This window comes from Heterodontus francisci, chromosome 4 (assembly GCF_036365525.1).
Source record: "Heterodontus francisci isolate sHetFra1 chromosome 4, sHetFra1.hap1, whole genome shotgun sequence".
Taxonomy (NCBI): domain Eukaryota; kingdom Metazoa; phylum Chordata; class Chondrichthyes; order Heterodontiformes; family Heterodontidae; genus Heterodontus; species Heterodontus francisci.
Genome location: NC_090374.1, coordinates 152,528,725 through 152,538,757, shown reverse-complemented (window position 1 = coordinate 152,538,757; position 10,033 = coordinate 152,528,725).

Below are 10,033 nucleotides of genomic sequence, written 5' to 3'. Positions count from 1 at the left end.
ATGAATACTGAAGCAAAGTATTCATTTAGGACCTCCCCTACCTCCTCCGACTCCAGGCACAAGTTCCTTCCACTATCCCTGATCGGCCCTACCCTCACTCTGGCCATCCTCTTGTTCCTCACATAAGTGTAGAACACCTTGGGATTTTCCTTAATCCTACCTGCCAAGACTTTTTCATGTCCCCTTCTAGCTCTCCTAAGTCCATTCTTCAGTTCCTTCCTGGCTACCTTGTAACCCTCTAGAGCCCTGTCTGATTCTTGCTTCCTCAACCTTAAGTAAGCTTCCTTCTTCCTCTTGACAAGCTGTTCCACATCTCTTGTCATCCAAGGTTCCTTCACCCTACCATCCCTTCCTTGCCTCATCGGGACAAACCTATCCAGCAGTCGCAGCAAGTGCTCCCTAAACAACCTCCACATTTCTGTCGTGCATTTCCCTGAGAACATCTGTTCCCAATTTAAGCTCCCCAGTTCCTGCCTAATAGCATTGTAATTTCCCCTCCCCCAATTAAATATTTTCCCATCCTGTCTGCTCCTGTCCCTCTCCATGACTATAGTAAAGGTCAGGGAGTTGTGATCACTATCACCGAAATGCTCTCCCACCGAGAGATCTGCCACCTGGCCTGGTTCATTGCCAAGCACCAAATCCAACATAGCCTCCCCTCTAGTCGGCCTATCTACATATTGAGTCAGGAAACCTTCCTGGACACACCTGACAAAAACTGCTCCATCCAAACTATTTGCACTAAGGAGGTTCCAATCAATATTAGGGAAGTTGAAGTCACCCATGACAACAACCCTGTTACTTCTGCACCTTTCCAAAATCTGCCTCCCAATAGTTCCAAGTCAGGATGGTGTGTGGCTTGGAGGGGAACTTGGTGGTGGTGTTCCCATGCATCTACTGCCTTTGTTCTTCTAGGTAGGAGAGGTCATGGGTTTGGAAGTGCTATGGTCATAGAGTCGTACAGCATAGAAATAGGCCCTTCGGCCCACCGCGTCCATCCCAACCATAATGCCTATCGATACTAATCCCACCTGCCTGCATTAATTCCATATCCGTTTATGCCTTGCTCATTCAAGTACCTGTCCAGATGCCTCTTAAATATTGCTACTGTTCCTGCCTCCACCACCTCCTCTGGCAGCTCATTCCAGATACCCACTATTCTTTGGTGAAAAATGTACCCCTTTAAACCTGCCCCCTCTCACCTTAAATCTATGCCCTCTAGTTTTAGTCACCCCTACCATGGGAAACAGACTCTGGCTATCTACCCTATCTATGCTTCTCATAATTTTATATACCTCTATTATGTCCCATCTCAGCCTCCTTCGCTCCAGGGAAAACAGACCCAGCCTATCCAATCTCTCTTTATAACTCAAGCCCTCCAAACCAGGCAACATCCTTGTGAATCTTTTCTGCACCCTCTCTATCTTAATCATATCTTTCCTGTAGTGCGACGACCAGAACTGCACACAGTACTCCAAGTGCGGCCTAACCAACTTTATGTACAACTGTAACATGTCGTCCCAACTCTTGTACTCAATGCCTCGGCCGATGAAGGCAAGCATGCCATATGCCTTCTTCACCATTATGTCTACCTGTGTTGCCACTTTTGGGGAACTATGTACTTGCACCCCAAGGTCTCTCTGCTCAACAACACTCCCCAGGGCCCTGCCATTCACTGTATATGTCCTGCCCTGGTTTAACTTCCCAAAATGCATCACTTCGCACTTGTCTGCATTAAATTCCATTTGCCAATCCCTTGCCCACTTTCCCAGTTGATCTATATCCTGTTGTAACCCTAGACAACCTTCTTCACTGGCCACTATACCACCAATTTTGGTGTCATCTGCAAACTTACTAATCATGCCCCCTACATTCTCATACAAGTCATTAATATATATGACAAACAACAGAGGGCCCAGCACCGATCCCTGCAGCACACCACTGGTCACTGGCCTCCAATCTGAAAAATAACCCTCAACTACCACCTTCTGCCTCCTATCACCAAGCCAATTTTGTATCCAATTGGCTAGCTCACCCTGGATCCCATGTGTTCGAACCTTCCGGACCAGCCTACCATGCGGAACCTTGTCAAAGGCCTTGCTAAAGTCCATGTAGACAACGTCCACCGCCCTGCCCTCATCAATCCTCTTGGTCACCTCCTCAAAAAACTCAATCAAATTCCTGAGACATGATTTCCCACGCACAAAGCCATGCTGACTATCCCTAATCAGACCTTGCCTTTCCAAATGCATATAAATCCTATCTCTCAGAATCCCTTCCAATAACTTTCCCACCACTGATGTAAGGCTCAACGGCCTGTAGTTCCCTGGCTTATCTCTGCTGCCGTTCTTAAATAAAGACACAACATTAGCTATCCTCCAGTCTTCCGGTACCTCACCCATGGCTAACGATGATACAAAAGTCTCTGCCAGGGCCCCAACAATCTCCTCCCCTGCTCCCCATAGCATCCTAAGATACACCTGGTCAGGCCCTGGGGATTTATCCACCTTAATGCGCTTCAAAGCCTCCAACACCTCCTCCTTTGTAATGTTGATGTTCTCCAGGATATCGCTGTTCCCTCCCTTGAACTCACTAGCTTCTATGACCTTCTCCACGGTAAATACAGATGAGAAGTATTCATTTAAGACCTTGCCCATTTCCCGTGGCTCCACGCATAGATTACCACACTGATCCTTAAGGGGACCTACTCTCTCCCTAGCTACCCTTTTACTCTTAATATACTTATAGAATCTTTCAGAATTCTCCTTTATCTTATCTGCCAGGGAAATTTCATGGCCCTTTTTGCCCTCCTAATTTCCTTCTTAAGTGTACTCCTACATCCCTTATACTCCTCGAGGGTCTCGCTTGATCCCAGCTGCTTATACCTTACATATGCCTCCTTCTTTGTCCTAACTAGACCCTCAATATCCCTCGTCAACGAAGGTTCCCTAAACTTGCCAGCCTTGCCCTTCCATCTAACAGGAACATGCCGGCCCTGAACTCTTCCGATCTCATTTTTAAAAGCCTCCCACTTGCCAGACGTCCCTTTACCTGTAAACAGCCTCTCCCAATCAACTCTTGAGAGTTCCTGTCTGATGCCATCGAAATTAGCCTTTCCCCAATTTAGGACTTCAACCTGAGGACCAGTCCTCTCCTTTTCCATAACTATCTTGAAGCTGATAGAGTTATGGTCACTGGTCCCAAAGTGCTCCCCCACTGACACATCAACCACCTGCCCAGCCTCACTTCCTAAGAGGAAGTCGAGTGTAGCCCCTTCTCTAGAAGGGCCATTCACATACTGCTTCAGAAAACTATCCTGGACAGACTTAAGTTCTTCCCTATCTGATCCCTTAGCACTAAGGCAGTCCCAGTCAATATGAGGGAAGTTAAAATCACCTACTATTACAACCCTATAATTCCTACACCTATCTGTGATTTCCCTACATATATGCTCCTCCAATTCCCTCTGACTATTGGGGGGCCTATAGTATAATCCCATCAAAGTGATCACCCCTTTCTTATTTCGAAGTTCTACCCATATAGCCTCGTTCCCCCCGGGATATCCTCTCTAAGTACTGCCGTGATGTCCTCCCTAATCAATAGTGCAACTCCCCCTCCTCTCTTACCTCCACCTCTGTCACGCCGGAAGCATCGGTACCCTGGAACATTGAGCTGCCAGTCCTGCCCATCCCTCAACCACGTTTCCGTAACAGCTATAATATCACAATCCCATGTACCGATCCATGCTCTGAGTTCATCTGCCTTACCCATAAGGCTTCTTGCATTAAAGTAAATGCAGTTTAGCCTACCAGACCTTCCACGCTCGCTGTCCTGCCCCTGCCCGGCCTGCCTACTGGACTTGCTTGCTTTAACCTCATCAGAGAGACTACTACTTTGGGTCCCACACTCCTGCCGGACTAGTATAAACCCTTCAGAGTAGTACTAGCAAACCTCCCCGCAAGGATATTGGTCCCCTTCCAGTTCAGATGCAACCCATCCCTCTTGCACAGGTCACCTCTGCACCAGAAGAGATCCCAATGGTCCAAGTAGCTGAAGCCCTCCCGCCTACACCAGCTTTTCAGCCACGCATTCATTTGCCTTATCCTCCTATTCCTACCCTCACTAGCACGTGGCACAGGGAGTAATCCTGAGATTACAACCCTAGAGGTCCTGCTTTTTAACCTTCTGCCTAATTCCCTATATTCACTTTGCAGGACCTCATCTCTCTTCCTGCCTACATCATTAGTACCAATATGGACCACGACCTCTGGCTACTCACCCTCCCCTTTCAGAATGCCCTGTGCCCGCTCAGAGACATCCTTGACCCTGGTACCAGGGAGACAACATACCACCTGGGTTCTCGCTCGCGGCCACAGAAACGCCTATCTGTGCCCCTGACTATAGAGTCCCTATCCCTATCGCTCACCTACACTTTGACCTTCCCTGCTGTATAACAGAGCCAGTCGTGGTGCCATTGACCTAGCTGCTGCTTTCCCCTGAGAGACCATCCCCCCCAACAGTATCCAAAGCAGCATACTTGTTATTGAGGGGAATAGCCACAGGGGACTCCCGCACTACCTGCCTGCCCCTCCTGGCAGTCACCCATCTATCTGGCTGAACCTGCGGTGTGACCACCTCCCTGAAACTCCTATCTATGATACTTTCTGACTCCTGTATGCTTCTCAGTGAGTCCAACTGTCGCTCCAACCGATCCATGCGATCTGAAAGGAGCTGCAGCTGGACATACTTCCTGCAAACGTAGTCGTCAGGGACATTTGACTTCTCCCTGATCTCCCACATTTCACAGTAAGAGCATACTACCCCACCGACTGCCATTTCCACCCCTCGCGTTACTTCTGGCTTAAAAGAAAGAAAGAAAGAAAGACAGAAATTGGGAATAAAAAAAACTAAGCCTCACCTGGTTAATACTCACTCTCCTCACTGAAGCCCTACATACACCTACGTTACTAGCGGCACTGCGAACTCGCAGCCCCTCCGAAAGATGGCCGCTCTCAGATCTTTAATCGCACTTTCGGATTTTACCTCAGGGAAGAAGCTGCTGTCGATGCTGATGTCGATGTGAGTCACTGACTATGGGAATCTCCAACTCGGGGCTCTGCCGATCCCGGGCCTGTAACCAGTCCTCTGACCCACACACCCGCCCCGCACCTCTGCGATGTCCCCGGGTGTGCAGCACCGGGCTAATCTCTGACTGCAGCCCTCCGCTGTGTCCCGGCTGGGGCGGGTAGGCTTCTCAGCGGGCCCTTGTGACTGCTGCTGTTGGTGTAGCCTGACTACTGGCTGTCTGCAGGTAGTCTGGTGCCGGTTCCCCGTTGCTGATGGTAGTGTCAGTGTGGGAAGCCTCTCCACTACGCCAGGGACCAGAGCCTGGAGTCATATATTCACACTTTTCCCTTAGTAAATAGTGTGAAGTAGTGGAAGGATTTGCAGGCTGATATACAGTCAGACACGCTGTAATTATCTTCATACCAGCCAATTGGATGGTTAGTCCTATACAGTGGGAGGGTTTTATGGACTCCCACAGAATGAAGGGTGGGGAACAACATGAGTATCCCACTAGATGTCCACCTAGAATTCAGAGCTGAAGCTCTAGTCTCTATTTGCTGGGACTATCTGGAACCTGCACCTCCTCACTCTGATTGGGAACATTACCACTATGCCAAAAGCTCACTTTTTTTAAGGGTGAGGCACAGGCTACACATGCCTACCCAAGGCAGTTGCAATGGCAACAGGCCCTTCAAACCTGTGCAATGCATTTTATTTTCTAGTTGACAGCAATTTTCATTTGAAGAACAATGCAAGATAAAAGGAAAGAGTAAGAGGGGAACTGATAAACAGGAGAGAAAGCAAATTGGCACTTTGACAAAGCCAAAAATTGACTCACCAACTACAGGATCATTATAATGTACAACTACAAGGGCAAACTAGATGGGCCTCAGTCTTTTGTTGTCTAGCAATTCCTATGTTCCTAATTTTTGTCTCCACCACATGGGTGATAACCAGCGGAGGTGATTGCCCTCCCATTATAGAACTCATCTAATTTTCATTCCATTAATCCTCAACCTCACCACTTTACAACATCATCGTCCACAATCCTCAGTAGCTGTTTTTCTTCTCACCAAGTCAGCACCAGTGCCAAAATTGCTGTCCTGAATGACCTTGAACCACTTGTCAATCATTCTACCCATAATTGCTTCCGTACTTCAGCTAATCCAAAAGACCATTTTCTCTCCCCCAATTTACTGGGCTGATTTTTCTGGCCCCCCAAATATGGGAATGGAGGCCCTGAAAATAACAGCGCTGGGCGGCGTGTTGATTTTCAGGTGCCGATCACAGCACCGGCAATAATGAGCAACGTTGGGGGAGGGGAGGGTAGGAATCCCACTCTCCCTCCAATTCAGGCCATCAAGATAGTTTAAAAGCTCATTAAGAGCCTTTAAGGGATTGCAGTTCTGATTTTAAAAGGGCTGGTTACCCATGTCTTCAGAAGAATTTATCTGAAGGCAGGTGGGTAAAGAGTGGGGAGCCAGCCATAGCTGCCCCAGGGCATCACCCTGGACCCATAAGAGGGTCAGCGGGGCAAAGAGGGACTGTGCACTGGGTAAGGGGGTTCCTTTGGCACTTTGTACAGTCAGCAGGAAGGGTGGGCACCCAGCACACAGGGTTGTCAACCCCCTAGCATCATGGGGCAGAACAGCAGGGGCAAGGCTGCCAAGGACAATTGAGTGGCTAACTGCCCAGAAGGAAGGCTGCAGCTCACAATGGGAGCACAGCTGTCAGATTTTGGGACGACTGGTGATTCAGACAACACCATTCACAGAAAAGGTGGAAGCCTGACCATCACAAGGGCAAAGGAGAGGAAAGAAGGGCAGGAAGGCAACAAAGGCCAAACCCTCAACACAAAATCGACTGCCAAAGACGGAGCTACCTGGAGACGATTGAGTGCCAGTGCCACTGCCTACTGCAACTCCCCAAGCAGATAGCCACAGATATCTGTGCCCTCATCGCTGAAAACCTCGCACCTCGCAACACTGATACCCATGCCCTGCCAGTGACCATCAAAATCACTGTGGCCTTGAACTTTCTTGCTTCAGGCTCCTTCCAAGAATCAGCTGCAGACCTTGGTGGCATCTCAAAAACAGCTGCACACACCACTGCATCTCACTGGTCACTGATGCCCTCTTTGCCAGAGCTGGACAGTACATTTGTTTAATGGCAGATGGCCCAACAGGGACACAGGGCATTGGGTTTCGCCTCCATCTCTGCATTCCCCCAGGTGCAGGGCATCATCGATTGCACCCATGTGGCCATCAAGGCACCCAGTAACCAGCCAGTGAGATCTATCAACAGGAAGGGCTTCCACTCAATGTCCCAACTGGTTTGCGTACACAACAAGAGCTTCCTCCATGTATGCACTTGCTTTCCTGGCAGCTGCTATGACCCCTTCATCCTCTGCCACTCCAGACCTCCTCAGATCTTCACCCCAAACCCCAAAGTGTATGGATGGATCCTTGGGACAAGGGAAATACTTGAAGAGATGTCCACTGACCCCTCTGCGGGATCCCCGGACAGAGGCACAGAGACAATACAATCAATGCCATCTGCTCAGCAGGACAATGTTTGAGCAAGCCATTGGGCTTCTGGAGATGCGATTCCTATGCCTAGACCAATTGGGTGGTGCCTTCCAATGCCCTCCTGCAAGGATCTTGGTCAATGTGGGAGTCTGCTGTGTCCTCCAATATCATGGCCCTCCAGAGAAGTGTAGACCTTGAGGACAGTGAAGCCCTGGAAGGAGACAGCTCATTGGCGAGGAGCAGGAGGTAGGAGAGGAGAAATTGGAGGCAGAGGGAAATAACGCTGACTGGGACATGCCCCTGTTGCACGACAAGGTGGCCTCTTCTCTCCACCCTCCGGAAAGAGGACTTCTCTCCTCTCCCTCATGGGCCTCCAGCATTAGATCCAGGTTGGCATCGATGAAGTGACAGTCTGCCCTTCCCCTAGTGCCAAGCCTCCAGCTCCCCTGTGACATCTCACTTCCCGCTGGTGCTGTGGAAAGCTTTGGCACAAACTTCAGGTCTCTCCCTCAGGACAACCAACAGCCTCAGTGATGGCTGCCCTGTAATGAGTCCCACACTTCATCTGACACCCCTCCATTCGCAACCCCCCTGGCTCAAAATGGACAGGAAATCTGTCTCCATATCAATTACAGGCTCACCCCCATGAAAATCTGAACATTAATCAGTTTCCCACCAGAGCTGGATTTCTAACCAAAAACAGATTCGGCTCCTGTTTCCCAGCTCTGTGGGGAAAGTTCAGCTCACTGTGTCACCTATCTGTTACAATTACCAGTTTTTACTCAAAATGTTCTCCCTTGGTAGTTTTGCAGCAATCCTACAAACTGACCTTCTCCCTACAGACCAGATACTTACTGTACCTTTTTCATAATCTGTCCTTAGCAGATGCGCATGACCCAAAGCTTAACAGTTACCCTATTTGCAGTGACCTGCTTACAGGGTTTAACATTCAGCTCAGCCAATTCACTGCAGAGTGATGGAGATTAAGGTCAGAGCAGGTTATACAGCCCATAGCAACCAATGCATTTATTTACAATCAGAGATATCAAACATAGAAGTTTGGCAAATACTGCAACAACAATTTGCATTTATATAGTACATTTAGCGTAGTAAAACATTAAATGTGCTTCACAGGAACGTAGTCAGACAAAAATTGACAACAAGCCAAAGAAGGAGATATTAGGACAGGTGATTAAATGCTTGGTCAGAGATAGGTTTTAAAGAGTGTCTTAAAGGAGAGAGAGGTGGAAAGGTGTAGAGAGACAATTTCAGAGCTTAAGGCCCAGATAGTTGAAGGCACAGCTGCCAATGGTGGGCTGAAGGTTGTGGGAGATGGACAAGAGGCCCAAATTGGAGGAACGCAGCGCTCTCGGATGGTTGTAGGGCAAGAGGAGGTTACAGAGATAGGGAGGGGTGCGGCCATGACTGGACTTGAACACGAGGATGAGAATTTTTAAATCAGGACATTGGTGGATCGGGAGCCAATGTAGGTCAGCAAGCACAGGGTTAAGGCTGAATAGGATTACTATAAGTTTAATATACAAACATACATAGTGAAAAGTCTGCAATGGACCAATTATCCTGTGTAAGAATGTCTTCAGATCGAAAGAGTGTGATGTTTGTTAATAAAGTTCTGTCTTGAAATGGCAAAATCAGTCTACTTTCCAACTTTCATAATACTTTCAGCACTGATACAATTCAATGTACATAACCAATTAACAGAACTCAGAAGAACAGCTGAAATGCTTGGAAATTTCAGCTTTTTAATCACTTAATTCTATTGAAGATGAATATAACTATGTTACATTCAAAGATACAGACAATGCTACATAGAAGAATACACAATCTAATCAGAGCAGCACACCAGCATGTCTGCTGAAATATACTATTAACATGTCCCCATTAGTCAATCTATTAATGAAGTAAGCTATGTTCAGCTCTTGATCAATTGACACCAGGGGTAAATCCACAATCCAGCACTCCCAGCTGGGAGTGATGCCCAGAGGGAGCGAATCTTAGATAAAGGCACAGACTGCCGGCCATCAGTCAGAGCCTGGGGCAGGGGTGGGTGCTGCGTTAGGTAGTCCTGGAGTGGGGTACTCCTTTTGGGCCATATTATAACAGCTCCATATTGCAAGTTGGTTAGGGCACTCTACACTCAGTACAAAGGTCCGGAATGTGCACGGTACATCATAGAATCCCAATCTGCATGTTACAAGTCGCCTCCCACCTGAAACAGGAGGTGGCAGCCTGAGTGCCAGCATAAGTGGGGCACTAGTGGCGCAGTGGTTAGCACCACAGCCTCACAGCTCCAGCGACCCGGGTTCAGTTCTGGGTACTGTCTGTGCAGAGTTTGCAAGTTCTCCCTGTGACTGCATGGGTTTCCACCGGGTGCTCTGGTATCCTCCCACAGCCAAAGACTTGCAGGTTGATAGGTA